We start from the raw sequence: 11,915 nt of genomic DNA, 5'->3' as shown, positions 1-11,915 counted from the left end.
GACCAGGGCTCGAACCCGCGTCCCCTGAATTGGCAGGCGGACTCCCAACCACTGCGCCACCAGGGAAGCCCACTGATTTTTAAATTTTTACAATTCTTACATTTTTTGGGTAAAGTCTTTCAGGATTTTTATATATGTCATCTAAAAAGAGAGATAGGTTTACTTCTTCCTTTACAATTTGGATGATTTTGTTTCTTTTTCTTCCCTAATTGCTCTGTTTAAGCCTTCCAAGACTATGTTGAATAGAAGTGTTGAGAGTGGGCACTCTTGTCTTGCTCCAGATCTTAAAGGAAATGCTTTCAACTTTCCAGCATTGAGTATTATGTTACCTGTGGGCTTATCATATATTCCTTTATTATGTTGAGATAATTCCTTCTATATTCAATTTTTTGAGAATCTTTATCATGAAAGAATTTTGAATTTTGTCAGATGTGTTTTCTGCATCTAATGAGATCATCATATGATTTTTACACTTCACTCTGTTAATGTGGTGTATGATAGTAATTTATAGAAATCTTACTTCTGGATATATACCCAAAGGAAATAAAAGCAGAATCGAAGAGATATTTGCACTCCCATGTTTTTGCAGCATTATTCACAATAGCCAAGACCTAGATAAAACCTAAGTGTCCATCAATGGATGAAAAGATAAACAAAATGTGAACACATGTATCTATGTAATGGAATATTATTCATCCATAAATAGGAAGGAAACTCTGTCAATTATGACAACATGGATAAACCTTGAGGACATTTTGCTAAGTGAAATAAAGCAGATGGAGAAAAACAAATACTGTATGATCTCTATTATATGTGGAATCTAAAAGAGTCAGACTCCTGTAAGTAGAGTAAAATTGTGATTTTCAAGGTCTAGGGAGTGGGAGAAATAAGATATTGGTCAAGGTGTACAAACTTTTAGTTATAAGATGAATAAATTCTGGAAATCTAATATTCACCATAGTGGCTATAGTTAACAGTACTATATTGTATACTTGAAGTTTGCTTAGAGAGTGGATCTTAATGTTCTCAACACACACACACACACACACACACACACACACACACACAGGTAACCATGTGAGGTGATGGATATGTTAGCTAATTTTGTTGTGGTAATCTTTCACAATATATACATATATCAAATGAAAAAAATAATTCAGAGGGTTGTGTGAGAATTAAAATGATCAAACGCCACCAAACAGATCCCTAGGTGAAACTATTATAACCCTTTAAGTGTTTATTTTACTTTATACAAAATTTGATTATTCAAAATTGTATAAATATGTTGATTTAGAAGTTAATTTGAGGCTAAGGTACAAATTTGGCCCAGAAGGTTTTTGAGATACAATATGCCTGTTAGTTAAAACAGGACAGGTAACTCTGTCTAGAATTGACTGAAATGGGATTTGTAGTTCTATAATTCTACAGGGAAAGCAATGTAACAGCTGCTAAATAACGTGATTTTTAAATGGCATTTTTTTTTACAAGTAGTAAGGATTTTTAATTGATGTATTTAGCAGGTATTAAACAGCTCTCTACACTCATGTCCAGTGAGAGGTGGTTGTCATGTGCCCCATGCTGTTATCCCATATGGCAGAAATGCCCACATTGAAAATTCCTTCCATTTGGATCCGATCAAAATCCCTGACTAATTTAGACTTGCAGTTGAAAGTGTTGTAAAGAAATACGAACAAAATACCATTCCAAAATTAAGGTTTTCCCCTCTACCTTTCAATAGCTTAGATAAAGCATATGTAACCATGTTTTCTTTGAGGATTAAGGTCATGATCATTTTCCTTCATGTATTAGTTGAAATCAGATAAAACATTATTTTAAAAAACTTCCTTTAAGAGTAGGGGACATTTCACAATGAAAACATTCTGAGTGGAATAAAAATTCCTACTTAACATCCAGGTGTATTCTAAGAGGACTAACTATATTAAATATGTGAGAACAGTTTATAAATATTAAAGTTTGATATAAATGAAGCATACTTTGCATTATTTGTAAAAGTCATACTTTTTAGAAGCTATTCTTTAATATGTAGCAAGAGCCTTGATTATTTTTAGTTTTTTTTTTAGTAGTTGTATTTTTATATCTTTTGTGATGAATTCCCTTATGAAGGGACCAAGGCAGTAGCAGTGAGGTGTGGTAGAAAAAGTTTAGGATTTCTTGGCAGTTTATTTAAGTTTAAATCCTGGATCTGAACGTCTTAGCTTTGTGTTTTACTAAACTTTCTAAACTTTAGCACTCTATTCAGGAAAATGTGCAGAATTCAAAGATCGTTACTGTTTGGAAAAAATTCAATAAAAGTCACCTAAAACCTAGCACAGTTTGTGGCACATTTCATTATTCAATAAATATTCAACAAATAAGGAGTTTTGAAAAATTCTACAGGAGATTACATTTGTAATTGTAATTATTCAAGACATGGAATTAAAATAATTGCTATTATTGCTCTTCTGATTAAGTACCTGGAATTAAAATAATCTCATAAAATTGTACAGCAATTAAAAAAAATCAAACCTATTTCTGTCGAGAGTTGTGAGAACAGATAAAAATTAAAGCTTTCTTTGAACCGATGTCTGGTATATGTTTATTAAAATATATTTATACATTGTCACTGCCCTGAACTGAAGAATTAAAATATAGTTTTGTCATTTTTAGAGAAAAGAAGCATTCTTCCTGTTTTACAGTTGTGCCCGTGTGTGTGAAGGAAGCAGATGGTGGAGCAGAGGGACGAGATGGCTCACATATATTATCAACTACACAGCACATAAATCAATACTCTTAAAACCCAAGTTTAACTTAAGAATGACTTGATCAGATGCAGTATAAAAGTTATGTCATCTCCAACATAAAATATGCAGTTACTAGAATAATCTTTTTGGTGTTTTTTTTTTTTTTTAAACTATGGTAGATAATTTAAATGAAATATATAAATTATAGATATACCACCCAGGTAGTTAATAGTATGTGGAAGTTAATGAGATTCTGATTTAGAGGAATGCTATTTCCACAAATTAATCTTCATCTTGAGGACTGAGAAATCTTTACTGAGTATATAAAAGGAAGACTGTATCTTTGCTGAATTTCACCCACGCTTGACATTATAACATTTTGCCACTAGAGCTCATTGTTGCTCTTTCTATAGATTCCAGGGTTCAATTTTCCTTTCCCTTTCTTCCTTCCTTCCTCTCTTTCTTTCTCTTTCTCTTTCTTTCTTTCTTTATTTTTCTTTCTTTCTTTCTTTCTTTTCTTTCTTTTCTTCCTTCCTTTCTTTTTTTTCTTTTCTTCCTTCCTTCCCTTCTTCCTTCCAGCCTGCCTGCCTTTCTGCCTGCCTTCCATCTTTCTTTCTTTTCTTTTTCCTTAAATCATTCTGCAAGCTCGTATAGTACCCTCTGAAAAATGTTGCATTCTAAAAATATATTGATATTTAAGCAGGAAAACATCCCAAGATCCAGAATCTCCTTCTAAAAGTATGATAAGATATCCAAATTATGAGCATTTCTTTTTTTTTTTAATATATTTTTTTTTAATTTTTATTTTTTGGCCACACTGCATGGCATGTGGCATATTAGTTCACCCCCCACCAGGGATTAAACCCATGCCCCCTGCAGTGGAAGCATGGAGTCTTAACCACTGGACTATCAGGGAAGTCCTAGGGTTTCTGATAATATAATACCTTACAGAATAATTTGTACGAATATCAGCCTGGTAAACAAATGTCTTTTAAGGAAACATATTACACCATGTTTATAAAACATGTTAAATTGCTCCTTTGCAAGTATTCTCCAAACTTGATTAATTTAATAACATATTATAGAGAATTCTACCATATATAACTTGGACTACTTAAAAATCATTTCTATTGCAATTTCTTAAAACCTAACCCTTTCAATTATATTCCAATATAGTTTAAATGTCTTATTTCTAAGAACCATTACCTAGACCAATAGCTCTTAAAGAACTTTTGAATTCCTCATTTTACATCAAAAGAAACCTGGGTTTCCTCTCCCATTTCAAATTGAGAATTTGTCATCTTCAAGTCTTTGTTTTATCTGAAAACAAATAAAAATATTTAGAACTATATGAGGAGAATATATACAGAGATAAACATAAGTTCCTTCCACTTTCTGCTTTATCCTTGCTCTCTCATACATGTCAAATTAGCACATGCTCTTCTGCTCTCCTAATAACTTTGAAACTGTCTACGTCGAACTCCAAATTCAGTCAAACAGAAAATGATCTTCTTTACCGTTGACCAAAACTCAGTGAATGTGTGTAAGACTTTCCCAGGTACTGTTAGATAGCAGAAGGCCAAAGAAAATATCCAAACAATAAAATTATTGCTATTTATACTAAATTAGTGATTGTAAAGTTATCATGGTCACACATACCTATTAAACTATAGATACTCTTTCCCTAGGAAAACTCCCACTTGGAAATTTCCAGGAAACACAATAGCCCAAAGCAAGTCAAAATCCCAATCTAAAACTTCCCTAACTAGCTGGGAGATGGATTTCCAACTCATGCCCTCCTTCATTTTTTCTCAATAAACCTTCGATGAAAAACATAATTTTAAAATGTGTGTGTGCATGTTACATACACACACAGACACACACACACCCCTCTCAAGTTTGCCCACATGCATTTATGAAAGCATACTTCATAAAAGAACAGAGTACTCTTTTTAAATTTATTTTATTGAAGTATAGTTGATTTACAAAGTTGTGTTAATTTCTGCTGTACAGCAAAGTGATTCAGTTATACATATATATACATACTTTTTCATATTCCTTCCCATTATGCTTTATCATGGGATATTGAATATAGTTCCCTGTGCTATAGGACCTTGTTGTTTATCCATTCTACATATAATAGTTTGTATCTGCTAACCCCAAGCTCCCAGTTCATCCTTCCCCCGCTCCCCCTTCCCCTTGGTAACCACAAACCTGAAGAACAGAGTACTTTAATCTGGTTTTTGCAAGGGTTTGCACCACCTCAATTCAGATGCAAGCCTTATGTTTCAAGCCCACCTACCTCCACCCTCAACTAATTGAGACTCTTCTTTAGTGATCAAAGTAAAAACTTTCCTTCTGCTCTACCCTCTGCTTCACTGAGGTAGGAATCTAAGCATTTCTCTTATAAATCTCTAATTCCCTGGATGTAAAATAATGGATAGCTAAATTGCTTATGTACTTTTATAAAACACCAGGCTTTGAAAAGAAATTGGGCTTAGAATTTATGTTCATATTTTAATAACTGGTATAGGTAACTTTCCTATTTTTTGCCTAGTTAATTTTATATGCTGAGAGAGTTCCCAGAGATACAGGCAAGGTAAGGGGTAGGAGAAGGAAGATGGACAATGTAATTTGAATGAGAAAGATGTATAGTGATACTTTTCCTTTCAAATTACCTGACACTTCAAGAGACATGGGTTATATATTAAGGGAAGAACGTAGTTCCAGACAGCATATTCCTGTCTGCCTGGGACTGTCTTAGATAAATGGACAGCTTTCTATACAGTGGAAGTTAGATATTATATTCACGATAAAGGGTTTGACTGACAGATCAGTATCTGAGTAATACCTGGCATATCATTACCTTCATGAAAATAAGGACAGCCATGGAAAATCATTAGCTGAACTTTTGGTTGGGGGTGGGCCTGAATAACTAAAATCAGGAGTGCTGAAGTGCTTGACATGTCCACAAAAATCCACAGATCAGAGAAACTATATGTGAAAACAATATAAAGTAAATGTAAAACAATATAAAGTAAATATAAAACAGTATAAAGTAAATGTAAAACAACTATCAATAAAAATGTTTGAATTATTTCACTCATGAATTGTTTTATGAAACATAAAATCTTTCAAACCTTTTTATTTTATAACATATGCACAAGAGTAGTGCATCATAATAAGAATGATATCTACCTGAAAACTTTTAAAAGTTAAATGTTCAGAAAATATAAATGGTGGTTATTATTAACAGATGATAGTCCTTGGATTTCATTCTTTTTTTTTTTTTCTAATTTTTGTCATTTAGCTTTCCTTAGCATATTTCAATAATCATGTTCATTATTTTCACAAAAAATAGTAAGCACTATTCTCAAAGTAATTAGCATATTTAATTTATCTTCAACTATAGGAAACACACTCATCCTTAAAGCCTAACTATTTTTCATTGTACCATCTTTTTTCAACTCTCCACCTCCTGTCCCACCCCAGGTTACAGCCAATCCTTTGGGGATTTAAAATTTCCAAATTTTTGAGAGCTCCATCAAATTTGTTTTCATTCTGAGATAACTTTACGACTTAAAGTAAAAAGTCACCAACATCAACACAGACAATACAGTGTGAAGGTTTTTTATGATACTCTGCCTTCCTTTTGATCCTAAGACAAGGCTTAGTTCTTGGAAACTAAAAAATTGCTGGTCTCATTGGAACAGTGTTTTATAAAAGGAGTTGATGCCTACGTGAATGCAGTGTGCACAATTATGCAAGTAGCCATTAACCTTTAAGCCGTATCCGGCTCCTCCTGAGCACACTCATTTACTTGGGGATATCAAGTTAACATCAACTGAGCTGTTATCATCTTACAGACCTATGAAAGTATTATTTGGCATTTACAGTCTATGGTCTCTTCACCTGCGGCTTATTTTCCTATGGTTCAAGAACTCAAAACTATGTCTTCTTATACAGAAAAGCTGAACAAAATTTTTTGATGTTCCACTTTTCTTTTACAGAAGACACTAATTTCCCCAGTAGTTGCATAGAATTGTTTCAAATTCCTGGGCAATGTAGTTCCAAAGTCTATACTTATTTGAATTATGCAGGTAAGATTCTAAAGAAATCCTCTTCATTTTCTTTATTATTTTACCTGTGGGAACAATTCATGTTTTGTATGTGCTCATGTGTGTGTGTGTGTTTGAGGAAGGGTTATAGAATTATGTGTTAGCCCATGTAATAAACAAGGAAAGTCTGTATTGATCAGCAGAATAGTTAGAAAGCACTACTTCTTGACCATAAGGGGTGGAAGAGGTTTTTTTTGTGTGATATATTTTCAAATGTTTCTATATGAATTGTTTGGTTTTGTGCTTTATTTCTGGTCATTTATTTTTCTATTTTAAATCACCTTTCCAGAAAATATCAACCAATTCTTAGGCTGTAACAGTTTCCTGACAAGCTGAAATGAGCAAACACAATGAACAAATTTTATCACATACTCAAATGCTGTTTAGATCTCTTGAATAAAATGAAAGAAACTCACATATATCTACAACTACCTCAGACTTCACAAATATCTCTTACTGAGTTTATACTTTTCTTTCTTTATCTTCAACCAGCTGAACTGGCCATTCTATTGACAATGAGTTGGTCAGAAACCTGTGTGTCATCCATGAATTTACTATTTTCCACATCCTTACTTCCAAATCACCATCCCTTAAAGATCACTTCATATTGATTTCTTTTCTTCGTACCCCTAACACTTTTCTAGTGTGGGTTCCCATTTTCTTTCTTGTGGTTTACTGTAGTAGCCTAACTTGTCCACAGTCTTGAAAACTTCCAGACATGAACCGACATTTTACTGAAGAGGATAACCAGATGGCAAATAAGCACATGTAAAGTTGTTCAACATCATTCATCATCAGGGAAATGTAAAAACCACCATGGGATTTCACTAAATATCTATCAAAATGACTAAAATAAAAAAACTGTGAAAACATCAAATGCTAAGGAGGATGCAGAGACACAGGGTCCCTCATGTTTTGCTGGTAGGTATGTAAAGTGATGCAACTACTTTGAAAACACTTTGGCAGCTTTATTATAAAACTAAACATGCAACAGGCAAGACTTATGTTCACACACAGACCTGTACATACATGAATGTTTATAGCAGCTTTAATCATAATAGCTAAAACCTAAAGACGACCTGGATGTCTTTAAACAGGTATATGCTTAAACAAACTGTGATACAGCCATACCATGGAATACTGTTTGACAAAAAAATGCAACAAACTACTAATACATGTAATAACCTGGATTAGTCTCCAGAGAATCATGCCGATTCATGTCAATCCCAAAATGTTATAGACTTTATGAATCCATTTCAATAACAGCATTGAAATGACAAAATTATAGAACTAGAGAACAGGTCAGTGGTTACCAAAGGTTAAAGACCTGGCAGGAAGAAAAGAAAAGAAGAAATCAGATTAGAAAAAGGCAATACAAGGGATCCTTGTGGTCATGGAACTATTCTTTATCTTCACTGTGTGATGGGTGAATGAATCTACACATGTGATAAAATTGCACAGAACTAATCACACACACACAAGTACAAGTAGATCTGGGAAAATTTGAACAATGTTGATGTGAAGGGAGAGACTACTGAAATAGAGGAGAGAGATTGAAACAAAGGGCAGGAGATATTTTAAGCTCTGGGGCATGCTAGTGGGAAAGCGCTACTGGAAGTTAGTGGGGAGGTTGATCATGATGACGAGGCCATCTGTGTTTGCTAATTGGTGCTCATTGAAGTTAGGCTTCTACTATCCTACAGAGACCTGGATATAGGTCACTACTTTAATGATTACATTTCAAAGGGATGGATCCCAGGTCCTACAATCTCTGGGTTGTAGAAGATTTACATCTCAAAGAGACAGAGAATTTACAATTTACAAAGAAATGCTCTTAAGAAGAGGGAGGTCAGGGGCCTATATCAGGAAAAAACACATCTAAAATTTAGCTCTGCTGAGGGGAATGTTCAGGCTGTCTTGGTCACTTCCAATCCATTCCTCACACTGTAGCAATTTCTTTAGTTCTTTGGTGAAACAGCCATTAGAAGTTTTCCTGAATCCATTCTATCTCTTCTTGGAAAACTTTGAAGGCATCTTCTACTAATGGCATTTTTATTGTTCTATCTCACGCAGTGGGCTGCAAGCTCTTTGAAAGTAAGTACTGTGTCTGCCACCTTGTGTTCTTTGCATTAGACTAGAACCTGGCACATAATTTGTTTATTCATTTGGCAAATCTCTATTAGGCAATTCAAATATGTCAGAAACTCTATAAACCCTCTTTTTCATGTCACTTGCTTTTTTTTTTTTTTCTTTGGATTTCTCTCCTAATACTCACATATTTTGCACCTCAGAACAAAATTTGTGCACACACGTAGTTGTTACTTTTTCCAAGTGAAAAAATAGTGTAATGTTCACTCCATTCAGCATATTCAACAGACTTAAAATTTAGTTAATACTTTTTGTTCCCTCCAAACCTGTTCCTTTTCCTTATTCTTTATTGTAGTTAAGGATAGCAATATTCATGTCATTACTCAAAACAGAAAAAATGAAGTCATCCTAAACCCTTCTTTCTTTTTCAGCTTGTGAACAAAGAAAAAGAAACAACGTTGTTCACCACCCAGTTCTACAAGGTTTAATTCATAACCCACTGCAATTGTCCACCTACCTGCACCCTGAGAGGAATTCAGGGTGAAAAACAGTCAGTCTGTGCTTTGGATAAACTAGCAGATAGATAGTTAGATACATATCTCAGGAAAATTTCAATAACCCCAAATTTTCGCATTTTCCCATACATAGAAAAGCACTAAAATCATTAACTTGAGATGCTTGTGATTAGCAGTCATCCTTAACAAGATGTATGCTTGACTGTATGTATTTCTTAGCCAGAAAATTCATATATAAACTAGCTTTTCTACAAACTACTGAGTTACTGAGAGGCTATCATCTCCCAGGCTATAGTCCACAGTAAGGTCCCTGAATAAAATTTAAACTCACAATTCTCATGTTGTGCATTTTTCTTTAAGTTGAAAAGCCCCTATATTTATTTGGTGAGCAGGCCCTAATGATTGTGCCACTAAAGTGGCATTTCCATCTCCTCTTTTTCATACCTAAAGTCATTCCTTTAGGTCATCAATAACCTGGTATTAATCCCTCTGAGTTGCCCAATCCTTTGTCCACATTCCAATCAAATATTTAAAAAAAAAAATAGAATCTAATCATGCCACAATTCCGAAGCACTTCCTACCCTCTCTTCCCTCTACCCCCATTACCAAATATAAACTCGGAGTCCTTAGCATGGTATACAATGATCTTCAGGATCCAGCTCCCACCTCCCTCTCTAGACTCTTCACGTTCCTTCACTCATGTTATGCTCCAGAAATGAGCTTGCAGTCTCAATACTTCTGTGAGACTGCAAGCTTGCCCATGCTTTGGTATTTTTGCACATTTCTCTTTTTAATTTCTTTTCCTGGAATGATCTCCCTCTCCTTTACCTCCCCCCACACCCTTGTCCTCAGTATATTACACAAAATAATCCTTCAAGTAGAAATGCACCTTCAGTGGGAAAAGTTTCTCTGACTACACCCTACTCTTAAACTGATTTAAGTGGACACTATAGATTTCCAGCTGCCTGTCTGTCTGTCTGTCTATCTGTCTATCAATCATCTCTCTATCTCTTTAAAAGCTCTAATCAAACAAGTGTTACAGGAAATTAGGCACACTCAGAAAGGCAAGAAGATTCACAATCTACAAATATTGGAAATCATAAATACATGGAGGAACAAATGCAGAGCATCTCCTGATCCTTGCTCTTAAAATGAGAAACAGAATTGAGGGAGGTGTTATCCATGCTTCACTGGCATGCCCAGGGTTATTTACCAGAACACTTAAATGAAAAAGGTCAGATGCAGTATACTACAGTCCTTTTCTTAACAATGTGAATCATTTGAAACTAGTAATGGTGTAAAAAAAAAAAAAAAAGAAGTGAAGTTTCAAGAGCAGAACAAAATACATTGAAAAGACTTGAGCCCAAAATTCTTATTATAACATGTGCTGTAAAAATGTACAGCTCAGATTTCATGTAATCTGTGAAGAAAATAAAATATAGCTTGCATAATGCATTTCATAGTAATAACATTATTCATGATAGATGAATAAAGCTAAAGAATTTGCTTTATTACTGTGTGTCTTGTCTGAATAATGGCTAAAATGTACTTGTGTTTTCAATTAGTATCATTGCCTTTATATAGAGAGTCAAGTGCGGCCAAATTGCAAAGAGAGGTGAACTGACAATTCGTCAATTCATTGGCTCAATTACACACCCAAAGAACCACTTTGTGTTTTAGATTCAGGGCAGATTATTTACACTGATTGAATTAACTGGTTCAGAGATAAATCTCCAACTCTGTGGACATAACTTGGAAATGAATATATACCTACGAATCATTTAAAAATTGTTGCTGGCTCAAACTTCTATGTTCCAAACTTCACAACTAACAAAACAAAAAGAAAGACTAACCGTATGTTTTTGCTTATGGGTACTTTATCTAAGATATTGAAATTTAGATAGGTGCTAGATACCTAGAAGATGCCCTTTAGAACTGAAATGAGGAGTCCTTTACAACAAGGAAACGGAGATGTAGCTTTTACTTGCAAAAAATATGATTTCTCATAACGCTTTATTGCTTCCTAGAGCACATAGCCACTGTATTTTTGTTCTAAGTGAGAACACAGAGCCATTGCACATTTTTTCTAATTATTCTTGTTAGAATTTAAGTTGAATTCATTGATGAAAATGGGTATTTCATCATATGTAATAGAAAGTTAGATTTAATTAGAAGACTTGTTGAGAATAAAAATATTCTGATAAGAAATTCTCACTTTATGGAGAGAACACCATTTACTAGCAAATTTTACTTTCAATATTTTCCTACGTTTGCTTGTTATTTTATTTGCTAAGTTTTTTCAATATATACTTCTGAAATATTTTAGAATGTAAATCAGAATAAATGCTTAAGAATAGTAAATATTATAGCAATTTTTTGAAAGGAAACCCTATGCGATAAAAGCATTATTTTAAGAATGTTGTTCTGGACACAGAGCCAAGGACAAAAAAAAA

At 33.9% G+C, this 11,915-nt stretch overlaps 1 long non-coding RNA gene across 1 annotated transcript in view; it reads left to right on the top strand.

The window, feature by feature from the left end:
- Positions 1-11,915, top strand: part of LOC309647495 — a 52,834-nt gene that overhangs the window by 19,942 nt on the left and 20,977 nt on the right. Inside the window, exon 2 of the long non-coding RNA XR_014256085.1 lies at positions 64-11,915. This exon is cut by the window's right edge and continues 20,977 nt beyond it. This is a non-coding gene — a long non-coding RNA (uncharacterized lncRNA). The remainder of the gene's footprint in view (positions 1-63) is intronic.

Source organism: Balaenoptera physalus, assembly GCF_965194825.1.
Source record: "Balaenoptera physalus genome assembly, chromosome: 18".
Lineage (NCBI taxonomy): Eukaryota > Metazoa > Chordata > Mammalia > Artiodactyla > Balaenopteridae > Balaenoptera > Balaenoptera physalus.
This window is presented reverse-complemented; position numbering and strand designations above follow the sequence as displayed.